General features: G+C 48.9%; 1 long non-coding RNA gene across 1 annotated transcript; it reads right to left on the bottom strand.

Moving 5' to 3' along the window:
• Window positions 1-242: 242 nt before the first annotated feature.
• On the bottom strand, window positions 243-14,603 carry LOC121008429. The gene is made up of 4 exons (XR_005780581.1): window positions 14,593-14,603; window positions 11,644-11,649; window positions 5,039-5,049; window positions 243-361 (listed from the first exon to the last, which is right to left on the bottom strand). It is a non-coding gene; the product is annotated as an uncharacterized LOC121008429 (long non-coding RNA).
• Between the last annotated feature and the right edge of the window lie 1,426 nt (window positions 14,604-16,029).

The raw sequence follows: 16,029 nt of genomic DNA, 5'->3' as shown, positions 1-16,029 counted from the left end.
TCTACCACTAATATCTACACAGATTCTAGATATGCCTTTGGAGTAGCTCATGACTTTGGAGTAATATGCAAGGCCGGGGATTACATCACAGCCGCAGGAACCCCAATCAAGAATGCTTCAGCAGTAGAGGCTCTAATGGCAGCAATACTCCTGCCCATCGAAGTGTCAGTGATCAAGGTAAAGGCCCATACTCGAACTGACACCTCTGAGGCCAGAGGAAACACCTTAGCTGACCAAGGAGTCAGAAAAGCAGCAGTTGAAGAGGAAAGAGTCCAATCAGACCAGATTATGCTAGCACAGGAAGACCTGGAACAAAAAGAAGTCACATGGGACCTACTGAAACAAATGCAGAAACAGGCCACTCCCATGGAAAAGGAAACCTGGTTGAAAGAGTCAGCCCTCGAAGAAGAATCTGGACTCTGGGCACAAGGAAAGAGAGTGTGACTACCCAGAGCCCTCTATCACCTAATAGCCTCAATAGCTCATAGGCCCACCCACCAATCCAAAGCCATCATGAAAGAACAAATTTACAAAATATGGGTGGCCCCAGGAATCACCTGGGTCCTGATAAGACATATTCAGTCTTGACTCATCTGTGCCGAATGTAAACCCGGCAGAACTGAGCCCACACCCCAGAAATGTCTCCCAAAGGCCTTATATCCCTTTCAGAGGATACAAATCGACCACATCCAGATGTCAATGTTCCAAGGGTTTAAATATGTGCTAGTAGTGATAGACTTGTTCTCTGGGTGGCCAGAAGCCTACCCCATCAGAAACCAGACAGCAACCACCATTGCTAAGAAACTAATGCAGGAAACTGTTTGCAGGTTCAGGATACCTGAGGTAATTGAGAGTGATTAGGGCCCAGCATTCACTGCTAGTCTAACCTAAGAGGTCTGGAAGATGGTAGGGTCACACCTAGTGTTTCACACCCCTTACCGACCCCAAAGTAGCAGCAAAGTTGAAAGACTGAACGGGGTGTTGAAATAAAAAAAAACAAGGCTTAATTGGGTTCAGTGCTTGCCTATAACACTCTTTTCAGTTAGACACACACCAAGGCCCCCACACAAACCGACCCCATACCAGATCCTTTTTGGGACAGGGCCAAGAATGGGACAGTATTTTCCGCAGCAGCTACAAATGCATTATGAATCTGTTGCAAAAGATGTGATAGCATTGAGCAAACAATTGTCTAACATATATGCACAAGTTCTCTCTTCCATTCCAGATCCTGACTCCCTAGAAGGAAGCCACACTCTGAAACCTGGAGAGAGGGTGGTAGTCAAGAAACATGTCAGAAGCACCCTCGAGCCATGATACGAGGGACTCTACCAAGTGCTGTTGACAACTTCTGTGAAACTCGAAGGGAGACCCACCTTGATCCACGCCTCACATTGTAAAAAAGAGTAGAGACCATCCTGACGACCTCGGAACAATAAGCCATGAGGCTCCACCTACTTATCATCAGGACTTTGACCTATATACCAAGTTAAATCCAGTAAAGACAAGGAGAGGGAAGTGCCCTTGCCTGTCGCAGGGTGGGCAGATGCCCCATGGCTCATGATAAACAGATCGGGACTCTCGATAGATAATAGCTCTACTTCCTGGCAAGAGAGATACTGGGCTAATGTCATATGTTTTCCTAGCTAGACACACTGTTATTATCTCCAAGTACAAAACAAAGGCATGACATTTAGTCCACACAGACTCAGGTTGCAATGACTCAAAAACAGACAGCCATGGGGGGCGGAGCCTGCACCGGACTGTGATGGATGCATAGTCAGGAGCTCTCCGTACTAGATCCTGTAAAGCACCAGCATACATAAGCGGACAGACGACAAAATGGTCAAGATCAGGCACCCCAGATCCGGGGACAACTCTAACACCAGAAAACCTCAGAATAACAGCGGGGACATGGATAAATTCATAAAAAAAGCTGCCGCTATTCTGGTGGCGCGAGAACCCAAGATGGCGCCGAACCCGTCTCACAAGGTGAGCGAGCGGACCACTGACTTCTCTGAAGAAGAGAGTGACACAGAGGACTCTCTTAACAAAGCGGCGCTCCCAATATCTCGCCTCTTCTTAAAGGGACACTGACAGGGCCAATAAGCCTATTGTGGTATATATATGGCAGTACAGGTCTTATAATGGGTATTACAATCATCTAAGTATCCCCCTGTCCACATTATACATACAGTAAACTTAAGTTTTATAACCTGCTCCAACGGTCTTCAATCTGCCCAAGGGGCGGCGTTTCACCTCTCTTGTGCCCAGCCAGCCTCCCCCAACTGCCGCTTTGAAGCGCCGCCCAGCTCATGAATATTCCGTTTGCTGGGCGGCTTCTGCGGTCCCCGCTCTGAAGCGCTGCGCTTAACAGTGCCCGGCGCATGCGCCGGATCTTGTGAAGTCCGGTACAGTAAGCGCCGCCCAGCTCATCAATATTCACTTCGCTGGGCGGCGCTTACTGTCCCCGACTTCACAAGATCCGGCGCATGCGCAGGGCACTGTTAAGCGCAGCGCTTCAGAGCGGGGACCGCAGAAGCCGCCCAGCAAACTGAATATTCATGAGCTGGGCGGCGCTTCAAAGCGGCAGTTGGGGGAGGCTGGCTGGGCACAAGAGAGGTGAAACGCCGCCCCTTGGGCAGATTGAAGACCGTTGGAGCAGGTTATAAAACTTAAGTTTACTGTATGTATAATGTGGACAGGGGGGATACTTAGATGATTGTAATACCCATTATAAGACCTGTACTGCCATATATATACCTCAATATGCTTATTGGCCCTGTCAGTGTCCCTTTAAAGCAGTCATTAAGCAAAGCTATGGAACTGGTCCTGAGTGAGCTCACAGCCACCCGCCATGATATGCACCAAATAGGTGACCGGGTAGTTGCTCTAGAAACGAACCAGGCCACAGTCCTAGACCATCAAACAGCTACCGCATCATCCCTGCAGAAATGCCGCACTTACCTCAATGACCTCCATAATGCTCTGGAGGACAAAGAGAACAGAGGGCGCAGGAACAACCTGCGATTCAGGGGAATACCCGAAACTGTCCTCACGGCTGACATACCTGGGGCTGTGCTTGCGATTTGCTACTCCCTATTGGGCCCGGATTATCAGACGGACATCACCATTGAACGTGCTCATAGAGCACTGAGACCTAAGCCCAAAACGTCAGAACCACCCAGAGACGTGATCTGCAGGTTCCTCAACTTCCAAGTCAAAACGGCGGTTTTGGAGGCGGCTAGGAATCATGAAGAGCTAACATATGAGGAAGCCTCCATCTCGCTCTATCAAGACTTAGCACCGTCTACACTTAAGAAACGCGGAACCCTGAAGCCTCTGACCGACTGGCTCAGGGCCAACAAAATCCCATATAGATGGACTTTCCCATTTGGATTATCCTTCTTCCATGTGGGGCATCGCCTCACCATTGCCACGTTCACCAACTTAACCAGAGCTTACGACCACCTACAGATATCTCCACTAGAAGTCGAAAATTGGGAGCTGTATCAAGATATAACAGAGCTGCCAGACCTACCGAAGATTTCGCCTTTTGAAATCCCACGCACCCCGAAGTCTCAAAAGTTCAAGCGGAGGAACACACAGCTGACCCCATAGAGACTGGTTTTAGTATCACAACCTACTCATCTAAACCGTCTTGACATCCTATAAGCCTCTCCATTCACCTTTCCGTCTGACTTCCCCCCCACCTTCCTTATCTCTCTTCTACAATGTCAGTTGGCTGTTACTGATATCAAACTTATTCCTACCCCATCCTTCACATGCTCTACCCTATTTACCCTCTACCCCCTTTTGTCTCCACTTAGTCTGTCTAAATGCCTCATCTTAGAGGCCTCTGTTTAGTGCCAAGAGGATCACAACAGGGTTGATAAACCATTTCCTGCCCTTGCGACCCTCTATTCAAATACTAGAGTAACCCATTTTAGTGGGTGTTGTTTCACAGAAGTTTATACCTTTGTAACATGTTCTTTTGTTTATACTGTTTTTAAGGTACATGTCTCATCTGTTCCAATGAATCTAGATGCACTGGGGGCCTCTCTGGCATTCATCTCGCCCATCCGGACTTTCTAGACTAAACTCACTCAAGATGCGTTCACCTGAGGAGAGGCCATGCTTCAGCAAGGTAATCCCCACTACCTCAGACACTATGGCTGTTTTTATCATTTGCGTCCTACAATGTTAGAGGCTTTAACTCCCCTTCTAAGAGGAGTCAGGTCTTCACATTGCTACGCAAATCTGGAGCTAGTGTCCTACTCCTCCAGGAAACGCATTTTGAATTTAACCACTACCCCCTTTAAATACATCTCCCACTTACAAGACCCAAAGGGGAGATATATTTTAGTTAAAGGTTTCATTGGCCCCCAAACATACACTATAATTAATCTGTATGCCCCCAACTCTGGACAGTACACCTGGCCTAATTGTCGTGGGAGGAGACCTAAATGGCACTCTAAACTTACAACTTGACTCTTCAACCCGAAAATCAGCCCTTGCAATTAGAACCCTACGTTCCATAAGAGAAGGCTTTTGGAATCTGCACCTTATGGACATATGGCGCACATTTAATCCCAACACAGCTGACTATACCTTTTACTCCCACGTCTATGGCACCTACCAACGCTTGGATTATTTATTTGCATCCAAGGAACATCTTCAGCTCTGTCACAGGCCTAAAATAGGGTCCATTCACCTATCTGACCATGCCCCTATCTTTCTTTCGATTTCTGCACCTGTACTCAACCCGAGCAAATTTAAATGGCGCTAAAACTAATCCCTATTAGGTGACCTGACTGTCAGAGAAAAGATATCTGGACTTCTTAAGGAATATTTCTTTTTAAATAAGCAGCCAGAAATATCAGACCAATCCCTATGGGATGCCCACAAACCCTATATTAGAGGACATTTTATAAGCCTTGGAGCATTTTTAAAGAAAGAAACAAAAAAACTTGACTCCTTATGTAAAAAAAAATACAAACCCTAGAAGCCCTACACAAACACTCATTCTCCGAATCACAGCTACAAGAACTATCAAACTGTAGAGAAGAAATGAAGTCCCTCTTGCAGCACTCCACAGCTAAATACTTCTTAAACTCACAGCACAAATTCTTCGCACATGGAGATAAGGCATCTAGATTTATGATGCGTAGGTTAAAAATCAGAAGATTAATGAACTATATTCATCAAATAGATTCCCCTCAAGGGAATCCTCTATACTCCTCTAAATTAATAGGTACCCAATTTCGTGAATTCTACGAATCCCTATACAACTTACCCCCAACACTTACACTAGATTCACTTACATTGCCAACTATCTCAACGACCCAAAAACAAAAACTAGCTTCCCCGTTCACACTAGGAGAACTAAATACAGCCTTAAAACAGTCCCCCCCAGGCAAAAGTCCAGGCCCAGATGGACTACCTGTTTTATATTATAAAACCTACCAACAGCACATCCTCCCTCATCTCTCGATTTGTAACCTCACCCTGCAAGGAAAACAGCTCTCTAGAGATATGACAGTGTCCCATATAACCCTTGCGCTAATTATAGACCTATCTCCATCCTTAACATAGATCTCAAACAACTTGCGAAGATGTTATCAAATCGACTATCAACCCTTCTTCCCTTATTGTACATGGGGATCAGGTGGGCTTTGTCCAAGGTAGAGAAGGCAGAGACAATACAGCCAGAGTCCTAAATGTAGTATACTACTCCAATATCCGTTCTAAACCTCTTCTCCTGAGTACAGATGCAGAAAAAGCATTTGATAGAATCAGCTGGAAATACCTGCAACAAATCCTGTATGGATTTGGCCTACCTGATCCCTTTGTGCAAGCCACCTTTGCAATGTACTCTCAAGCATCGGCCTCAGTCCTAATCAATGGCGACCTGTCTGACACCTTCCGCATTCAAAATGGCACCCGACAAGGATGCCCCCTTTCCCCTCTACTCTTTGTCTTAGCCCTAGAACCCATTCTTCTCAAACTGAGAGCAGCTCTAGAAATCCGAGGAATAGTGCTGGGAGGTCAGAAGCATAAATTAGCTGCCTTCGCGGATGATATTATGATCATGACCTCTAACCCAAACAACTCGCTCCCGGTGATCCAAAAACATTTGGACACTTATAGTCTCCTCTCTAACTTCAAAATTAACAAGCAAAAATCATTAGTGATATGTGTCGGGATCCCCTTATCAATGCAGCAAAGGTTAAAAAAGGAATCTCCATTTGATTGGTCATCCCCTTTCCTAACCTACTTAGGGATTAAAATAAGCCCCAACACATCTGAATTCTTTGCACTCAACTACTCCCCCCTACTACAATCTATAACCTCCAGCATAGATAAACTAAACATTCCGAATATTTCCTGGTTTGGCTGCAAAAATCTCCTTTTATCACTGATACTACCCTGTCTCACATACCTTCAACAAGTCCTGCCCATCCCTGTCCCTAAATCTTATTACAACTCCCTTAGAAAGCTTTTCTGCTCATTCATTTGTAATGGGAAGAAACCCAGAATGTCATACAATTTACTCTCACGTCCCAAACACACAGGAGGAATTACCAGATCCTGAACTATATGGTAGGTCAGTTCCCTTGTCTAGGGTGGTTGAATGGCTTAGGACCCCTAACTCCAAACCATGGGTTGCGATGGAACAAGAACTGACAGGGCCATCGGAGGTGAGCTTGCTATCTTTCTTTTTCTTATTCATATCACCCACCACTGGAACAGGCCACTGTCGGATATTTTTAGGCCCCGGTACCCAGACAGAGGAGAGAGGCCCCATAGCAGAGAATCAGGCTTCATGTCACCCACCACTGGAACAGGCCACTGTCAGATATTTTTAGGCCCCGACACCCAGACAGAGGAGAGAGGTCCCATAGCAGAGAATCAGGCTTCATGTCATAGCAGAGAATCAGGCTTCATGTCACCCACCACTGGAACAGGCCACTGTCAGATATTTTTAGGCCCCGGCACCCAGACATAGGAGAGAGGTCCCATAGCAGAGAATCAGGCTTCATGTCACCCACCACTGGAACAGGCCACTGTCAGATATTTTTAGGCCCCGGCACCCAGACAGAGGAGAGAGGTCCCATAGCAGAGAATCAGGCTTCATGTCACCCACCACTGGAACAGGCCACTGTCAGATATTTTTAGGCCCCGGCACCCAGACATAGGAGAGAGGTCCCATAGCAGAGAATCAGGCTTCATGTCACCCACCACTGGAACAGGCCACTGTCAGATATTTTTAGGCCCCGGCACCCAGACAGAGGAGAGAGGTCCCATAGCAGAGAATCAGGCTTCATGTCACCCACCACTGGAACAGGCCACTGTCAGATATTTTTAGGCCCCGGCACCCAGACAGAGGAGAGAGGTCCCATAGCAGAGAATCAGGCTTGGGCGTGTCTGGTGCCTGCAGCTGCGGTAATCAGACGTGTGCTGAGAGAGCTCCTGAACTTCCAGAGACTTTCAGGGTGATTTTTCCATCTGATTCCCCTGTGATCAGATCCAGACTTGCGGGGAGTTTTTCCAATCTCTCCCCAGCCCAGGCCCTGCCTCTCCCTTGGGAGCTGGTAGGGCCCTGTGGCAATGGCATCCAGGAAAGGTGCCCCTGCTCCCCGGCCTGGATCGGCGGGGAGTAGGGAGCTACAGCGACCGGCCAGGAGTGACGACGGCGAGGGGGTAGTATCATCAGGACGTGGCAGAGGCAGCCGAGTCCCCCCTGAGGACCTGAAGTCGCAAGCAGAGGATCAGGAGGTGTCGTCCCAGGTAGGTTGGGGGTCCCGGAGGGAGAGGGAGACCACCCAGACCTACAGCTCCCGCGTGGCATACCACCTCCATGAATTCAATGAGCTGGGACGACACCTCAAGAGCCTAAGCCAAGAGCTGAAACTGCTTAGGGCAAAGGCCAATGTTTAGGAGCAATAAGAAAAGAGCCCCTATCTCTGAAAAAATCAAGACACTTAAAAAGGAGGTAAAGGAGGCACAGGAAAGAATGGAAAAGCTTCTGAGTGAGAGCGGCCCTTTTAGGGAAAAACTCCTTAATGAGGAGAGGTTCCTGGAAATGGAAGAGGAGAAGTAGTGATGAGCGGGAGGTGCCATATTCGATTTCGCGATATTTCGCGAATATTCGCATGAATATTCGTGTTATATTCGTCAAAATCGAATATTCGCAATTATTCCAATTATCGCGAAATAATTTTTTTGCATATTGCGAAAATTTATCTTGATAGTATAAGGCAACGTTCCTATGCTAATGACTATGGCTAGGCTAATATGTGTATTTTACGAAATTTCGTAATATTGCTCTAACTTCGTCTCTTAGAATATTACGAATATTCTAAAAGACGAAGTTAGAGCAATATTAAGCACATTTGCAAAAGTCGAAATTGCGATGCGAGTAATATAACACGAAATAGTCGCATGAAGATTTAAACTTAGCACTGCTATATTCCATATTCTAGCCTAATATGGAATATAGCTGTGCTAAGTTAGCACTGCTATATTCCATATTAGGCTAGAATATGGAATATAGCTGTGCTAAGTTTAAATCTTCATGCGACTATTTCGTGTTATATTACTCGCATCGCAATTTCGACTTTTGCAAATGTTCTTAATATTGCTCTAACTTCGTCTTTTAGAATATTCGTAATATTCTAAAAGACGAAGTTAGAGCAATATTACGAAATTTCGTAAAATACACATAGATTGTATTTAAGCTAATATACTGCTATAGTAATAATTTTTAATAGTGTACATATTTTACAAAACTTAAGTTCCGAAGAGGCAAAAAAAAATTACAGGAAAAAAAAGGGATTATAGCACTATATTAGCTAAATTACAATCTATATGTGTATTTTACAAAATTTCGTAATATTGCTCTAACTTCGTCTTTTAGAATATTCGTAATATTCTAAGAGACGAAGTTAGAGCAATATTACAAAATTTCTAAAAGACGAAGTTAGAGCAATATTAAGAACATTTGAAAAAGTCGAAATTGCGATGCGACTAATATAACACGAAATATTCGCATGAAGATTTCAACTTAGCACTGCTATACTCTATATTCTAGCCTAATATGGAATATAGCAGTGCTAACTTAGCACAGCTATATTCCATATTAGGCTAGAATATGGAGTATAGCAGTGCTAAGTTGAAATCTTCATGCGAATATTTCGTGTTATATTACTCGCATCGCAATTGCGACTATTGCGAAATTTCGTAAAATACACATATAGATTAGATTGTAATTTAGCTAATATGGAATATAGCAGTAAGTTGAAAACGCCACTGACTGGAGCAGCCAGGAAGCCAGGAATCCAAAGGACAGGTAAGAACAACTTTAGGGAAGTGGGAAAGAAAAAAATATAATAAAAAAAAAAGAAAAAAATAGAATATTCGATTTCGCGAATATATAGAACGATATTCAAAATATTCGCGAAATCTCGAAATTGCGATATTCGAGAAAAAAATTCGCAATTCGAATATTCGCGCTCAACACTAGAGAGAAGGAGAGAGCGGAAAGCAAACAGCAGCAGCGACAGTGAGGACGAGGATAACCACATACCTGGCGTGGTGTCCAAGTCTGTCACCTCCCGGTCGGTCCGGCCGGAGCCTGCACCAGCTCCTCCTGACTCGCAGTGGTCTGTGCCAGGAGACTGCAGTATTCCAGCGCAGAAAGCGGGGTTGCCCTCATCCGAGGGAGAATCGTCCTCGGCCGCGGAGACCTTCAGTGAAGAGGAGGGCAGTAGAGGAGGAGGATTGATGGAAGAAATTCGTCAGCTGGAATCCCCTGTCCAGTTCCAGAACTTTGTTTTTGGTGATGAGCTGCTAGAAGAAACCGGCAAAGAAAAGAAGATTAACAAGAAAAACAAGAACAAGAGCAAGAATAAGAAAAAACAGCAGGCAGTGGAGACACACTTCATCTATGTCCCTGTGGAGTGCTTGGTGCAGGCTGAAAAGTCTGTGCCAGGTACTCCGCAGGTTAGTGTCCCCAATTCACTGCCTGTTAATATTCAATCCAAGATGGAGCTGAACGCCGACATAGGAGGTAAAAGAGGCGGCAAAGATCTAGTTCAAGCGGGAGCCTCCGGTGCTGATGGCCACTCCCCAGTGGGAGGGGGGGTGGTCCGGCGCTGGAGTTAGCTCCCGTGAAGGAGGTGGCCCCGCTCGCCGCTCTGGCTACTGCCCTGCCTGCCGTTCCGGTATGTAGGGTGGTGCTGGGGCGGTGTGATGGGAGCACTGTCCCTCCCACACAAGGCGGTGACAGCCCTGAGTCTCCGCCTGCGGTTGCGAAAGTGCGGCGGAGATCAGGGGAAGCAGCAGCGAGTGAGGCTGGAGGTGCGGATGGGGGTGTGTCCGGGGGTGCGTCCGGGCCTCCTCCAATCGGCGCGCATGTGGGCGTGGCCGTGGAGGTGCCCGGCCGTGCTTCCGGATGCGCTCCTGGTGTTGTGAGTGAGTGCGTAGGCGCAGTGAGTAAGCGCCTGCGCACTGAAGAACCGGGGGCCGGAGCTGCCGGAAAAGAGTTGTCTGGGGCGCTCCGGTCCTCTGGTAAGGCGGAAAAGAAAGGAAAGGAAGGGTATATTACTCCAAAATATATGGCCATGTACGTTGCCACTGGGCATGCCCCCCCTGTCTCTGCCTCCCTCTCCAGCGCTGAATTAAGTGCTGGGGAGGGGAGAAGTGTGGTAACCTATGCCCAGGTCCATGGGGCAGCGGAGGTGGGGAGGGGCATGGCCGGGGGCGGTGACAGTGGCAATGTTTATACTTTTAAAAATACTGTTAACAGGGCTGATGAAAATAATAAAAATAATGATATGGTGACACCTGCTGCACCAGCTGTCCCAGCAGGAACAGAGGGTGAATGCAAGCAGGGTGTTGGTAAGGGTGTTGGTGGTGAGGGTGCTGCATTGGGTCCCAAAGGTGGGAGGGATGCTGGGGGTCAGCGGACCGTCGCTGAGAAAGCGGCGGCTGCGGCTCCTGGTGTCCGCCCTCCGGCGGGGTCCAGTGTGGCATCTGGTACTAGTGTAGTGGGGGGGGGGCGGTTCGGTTGCCCCTCCTGCGGCCGTAACACCTGGCAGAAGTTATGCCAGTGTGGCTGCGGCCGTGGGGGGGGAGGGGCTATCCTCGTTGGCTTCCTCATTCCCAGGAGTCGCGGTTGGTGACTTGCAACGGCGACACCTGGAGGCCCTCAAAAGGGGGGAGAGTTCAATGACAGTAGAGGGTGAGAAGGTGGACCTATCCTTATGGATAAACAGGCATGGCCTGCGAGCTTTCCGAGAGGAAAAGGGGGGCGAGACCACCTGGTCCCTGCCCACAACCGGCCCTGGGACCAGACGGAATGTAGTCTGTCTCAAGTGGAGAAGCAATGATGCCTGCCCTACGAGAAAGAGGGTGGTGGAGCTCCTGCTTGAGATGGGTTTCAGGGTGGCTGACATCTTCACCCTGATACATCCTTATGGTTCCAGGGAGTTCGACATCAGCTTTGCCCGGCCGGAGGGCCTAGAGCTTTTCTGGTCTGGGTATGAGCTGGTGAAGAACTTACCGGACTGGAAGGGTTTTTTCGCTCAGGCGATACCCCAGCAGAACAACGTCAAGAAGGTGACCGTTTTAACCCGTAACAAATCGCTTTCTTGCGTTGACATTCTGACGTGGCTAAGCAGGTATGGGGACGTCCAGGGTGTACCATCCAAAAACCTGGACGAATTTGGCATTTGGTCGGGAGCCTGGACTTTCAATGTGAAGTTGAAATGTCTAGGAAGCACGGTTTCCCACATTCCATCCTCTGCCTTCATCGGACGGGATAGGATCCTAGTTTTCTACAGGGGGCAGCCTAAGCTCTGTCACAAGTGTGGCAGCCCTTCACACTTCAGCGCCAGCTGCCAAGTGCAGAAGTGCGCGTTATGTGGAGGGACAGGTCACCTTGCCTCAACTTGTGGGGAGATTAGGTGCAACTTGTGTGGTGTGCTCGGACACCCATTTAGTCGCTGTCCCCTTTCTGAGGTCAATGCGGCCCGAGCTCATGCAGGAGTGGGCCGGGAGGTCTCTTCGGCTGAGGCGGGTGCTGGCGGAGACAGTCAAGTTAAGTGGTCAGTGAAGACCAAGAGCGGTCCGTCCCGGCAGAGGCGGAGGGAGAGACGCCAGGCAGAGAGGGAACAGAAGGAACCCCACCACAATGGGGTGATGTCTGCCCCTCCCCAAGTGGCTGACTCCTGTAGTTCAGAGACCCTAGGGGACAGGGATCTAAGGGCGGGGATCAGGAGACTAGAACGAGCCGATGAGACCCAGTCTTCACACTACGAAAGTGCCGCAGAGGGTAGTGAGACTGGGTCTAACATCAATAGAAGGAAACGGTACTCAAAAAAAAAGAGCCCGACCAAAGTAGCCAGGGAAGGCAAAACCGGCTCCCCTCTAGAGCTCTCCAACCGGTATCTCACTTTGGATGAGACCGCCGCCTCCTCTTCATCTGAGGAGGAGGTAAGAAGTGGGGTACCGGGGGCGAAGGAGGGAGGGCTTTCAGGAGGCCCGGTGCCCCTCTCTGGTGAGGATGTAAGGTCCCCAGAAGAGGAGGCAAATCCGATTCCTGGAACTGAGAAAGCCAGGGGCGGTACGCTAGAGGGAGCGGTGGTGACAGATGGAATGGACACCACCGTCTCCCTCAAAAGAGGGCGTGCCGCTTTAGAGGTTAGCCCCGGGAGGGGTAAGAAGGTTGGGAAGGAAGGAGGACATCTAGCTTAAACACCAAGTATGGCGGTACCCACTCAGCTGACACTGGCGACCATTAATGTCGCCAGCATTAAATCTGATGCGGCTCGTTACACAGCCTTTGATTTTTTTCAGCCGAGTTGAAGCTGATGTTTTATTTTTGCAAGAGACCAGACTGTCAAACTTGGCAGAAGTCCATAAAGCGAAGAGGGAGTGGAGATCTGGGCCCTCCTTCTGGTCTCTTGCGGCTGAGCCGTATAGCGGAGTGGCGGTTCTTTTCACCGTACCGGTAGAATGCCGACGGGTGGTTGAACTAGAAATGGGGAGGTGTTTGATCTTGGATATCCTCATGAAGGGACAGGAACTGCGCCTGATCAATATCTACGGGCCCCAGTCCAGGTGGGGCAGGAAATGTCTCTTTATGAGGATCAAGCCTTTCCTTTTTACGAGCCGGCAAGTGGTCTTTGGTGGGGACTTTAACACTATCATAAGGTCCCAGGATAGGGGAGGCACCAGAGACCGGCTGACTTATGATAGTATAGCTCTAAACAGTATAGCTAGTGAGGCTCGTCTGGTGGATGTCCACATTAGGCACACCCCAGACCACGGTGGTTTCACTTTCTACAGAGGTAATAAGATTAGGTCTAGAATAGATAGTTTTTTTTTGAAGGAGGAGGCTACCTTCTCGCCCTTAAGGGTTGTAGAGGTAGAATTCTCTGACCACTGTCTGATTATGTTTTCTCTGAATATTTCAGAATCCCCCCAAATGGGAAGAGGTTACTGGAAGCTGAATGCGGGAGTCCTGGAGGAAGCAAAGGTGAGACAATCCTTTGAGGACTTTCTTCAGAGTCAGGTAGCTTTGCTGGATCTCTGTGACACTAAGTCAGAGTGGTGGGAGGTATTCAAAGACCGGGCCGCAAAGTTCTTCCGCCAGCTCTCGAGCCTCAGGTCTCTGGACAGGTACCGCCTGTATCAGAGTCTGAGGAGGAAACTCGAAGGTCTGGTCTCGACTGGAGGTAGCCGCGAGGATATCTCCAGAGTGAAATCTTTGCTCAAGAGGTGCCAGTATGATAGGCACACATCTTTAGTTTTTGAGAGGGACTTCGGGAGGTACCGCTCGCCCGACCCCTACAGAAACTGTAAGATGTCAGTGAAGAGTAAGTTAATAACAGGACTGGTTGATAGTACGGGATCTCTGAACAGGTCCAGATCAGGGATCCTGGAAGTCGTCAGATCCTTTTACTCGTGCCTCTTGGGAAAGAGGGATCTGGATCGGGACAAGATGTCGACTTTCCTGGCTGAAATCACCCCTGAGTCAGAGGCTCACGTCTCTTTTGACGCCTTGGTGGAAGAGATCAGGAAGGAGGAAGTTATCCTGGCCGGTGGAAGGGTTAGCTCTGAAGAAGTCGCCAGGCCCGGATGGCTTAACAACCGAGTTTTATAAGACCTTTAAGGACTCTTTATGTCCCCTCTTGACTGTGGTGTTCAATGAGTGTCTATCCTCGGGCACTCTGCCTCGGTCAATGAGGAGGTCAGCCCTGATCCTTCTATCAAAGGGTAAAAATCCGAGCTGTATTGAGAACTGGCGTCCCATAGCACTTCTAAATACGGACAGAAAGATTCTGGCCAAGATACTGTTTAACAGGCTGGTGAAATTTGCGCCTTAACTCCTTTCGGTGGCTGAGCATTGCTCGGTTCCAGGCCGCAGCACTTTTAGTGCTGTACTCGGTGTCCGAGATGCAGTGGAACAGAGTAGAGCAGGCCACTGAAGGGGGTACATGCTGTCCTTAGATCAAGCAAAGGCGTTTGATCGGGTGAACCACGAGTACCTCTGGTCGGTCCTTTTGAAGGACCGGGGGGTTTGACGATTGGTTAAAGATCTTGTATGCGGGGGCAGAGAGTTTCCCACTTGTGAACGGTTGGTCTGGCTGCCCCTTTGAAGTTGGGTCCGGCGTTCGCCAGGGTTGTCCTTTGAGCCCGCTTTTATACGTGTTCGCGATTGATCCCTTTCTTAAGAGGGTCAGTCGTGGACCGTTGGCGGGAGTCGGGATGGATCGGGCGGCGCCGGAAGCCACTCTGGGGACAGTAGCGTATGCCGACGATGTCACCATTTTCGTGTCCTCGAAAGGGGAGGCGGAATACGTGATGTCTGAGGTGGATCGCTACACGGAAGCATCCGGGTCCATGATCAACCGGGATAAGTGTGAGAGTCTCTGGCTGGGAGGGGGTGATCCAGCTTTTGATCTCCCGGACACCCTTCCAGGGCCCCAGTCGTCAGCCAAAGTCCTAGGCATCCATTTCGGTCATGGGGATTATCCCACTCAAAATTTGGACAACAGGCTTAAGATCGCCGCTCAGAAGGTCGACCAGTGGAAGGGCTGGTCTTTGACCCTCAGGGAAAGGGTGCACCTGATCAAGGCTTTCTTGCTCCCTCTGCTTATCTATTTGGGCAGTGTGTATATCTTGCCAGAGCCTCTCTGGACTCGGGTTTACAGTCTGTTCTTCCAGCTCTTATGGGGGATTAGACTGAACCTGATCAAGAGGGAGGTGACTTACCGCACGAGGAGTCTAGGGGGGTTATCTATGGTCAACCCCATGGTGTTTCTTGTAAACACATTTGTTAAAGTAAATCTGGCGAACCTCTGGATGGAGAGGGCTTCTCCGTGGGTAGTCTCCTGCCGGGGGTGGTTTTGGCCTTTCTTCCAGGAATGGGAGACAGGAGGGCAAGTGAAGGACTTGCTTACGCCTCACGGATATCTTCCGGCTTACGTCACCCCGATTCTGAAGGTAATCCGCCGGTGGGGTTTGGAGGTAGGGGAAATCAGGACTCTGTCAAGGAGGTCCCTTGACGAGAGGGTCTTGTTGTCCCACTTCCAGAAGCTCCTGGCCCTCAAGGATTGCCCAAGCCGGGATCTAGACAAGGGGTTACAGTTGCTAAATTCTGCAAGGATCCCCTTGAAGTTTTGGGACTTGGCTTAGCGCTGCTTTCACGGGAGGCTGTATGTAAGGGACAATCTGAAGTACAGAAACTCTGATGAAAGGGGTTGTCCCCGGGAGGAGTGCGGCTCCATACTGGAAAGTATGGAGCACTTCCTGCTTCAGTGTCCCTTTAATACAGAGGTGTACAAACGGGTGGGAGCTTCCATTGGCTGGCCTAGGCTAGCCAGCCTCTCCTATGCGGAGTGGGCCTATGGAGTACTCAGAGACCTGGGCAGAAGGGACCTGTGCACATGTTTTTTAGTTAGCATAGTGGTTAGGTACTACACGTGGAACGCACGGTGTTTAGTTTCAACAAGCCAGAAA

Source organism: Bufo bufo, chromosome 7, assembly GCF_905171765.1.
Source record: "Bufo bufo chromosome 7, aBufBuf1.1, whole genome shotgun sequence".
Classification (NCBI taxonomy): Eukaryota; Metazoa; Chordata; class Amphibia; order Anura; family Bufonidae; genus Bufo; species Bufo bufo.
Note: the sequence above shows the minus strand (reverse complement) of the source record. Positions and strands in the feature narration are given on the sequence as shown.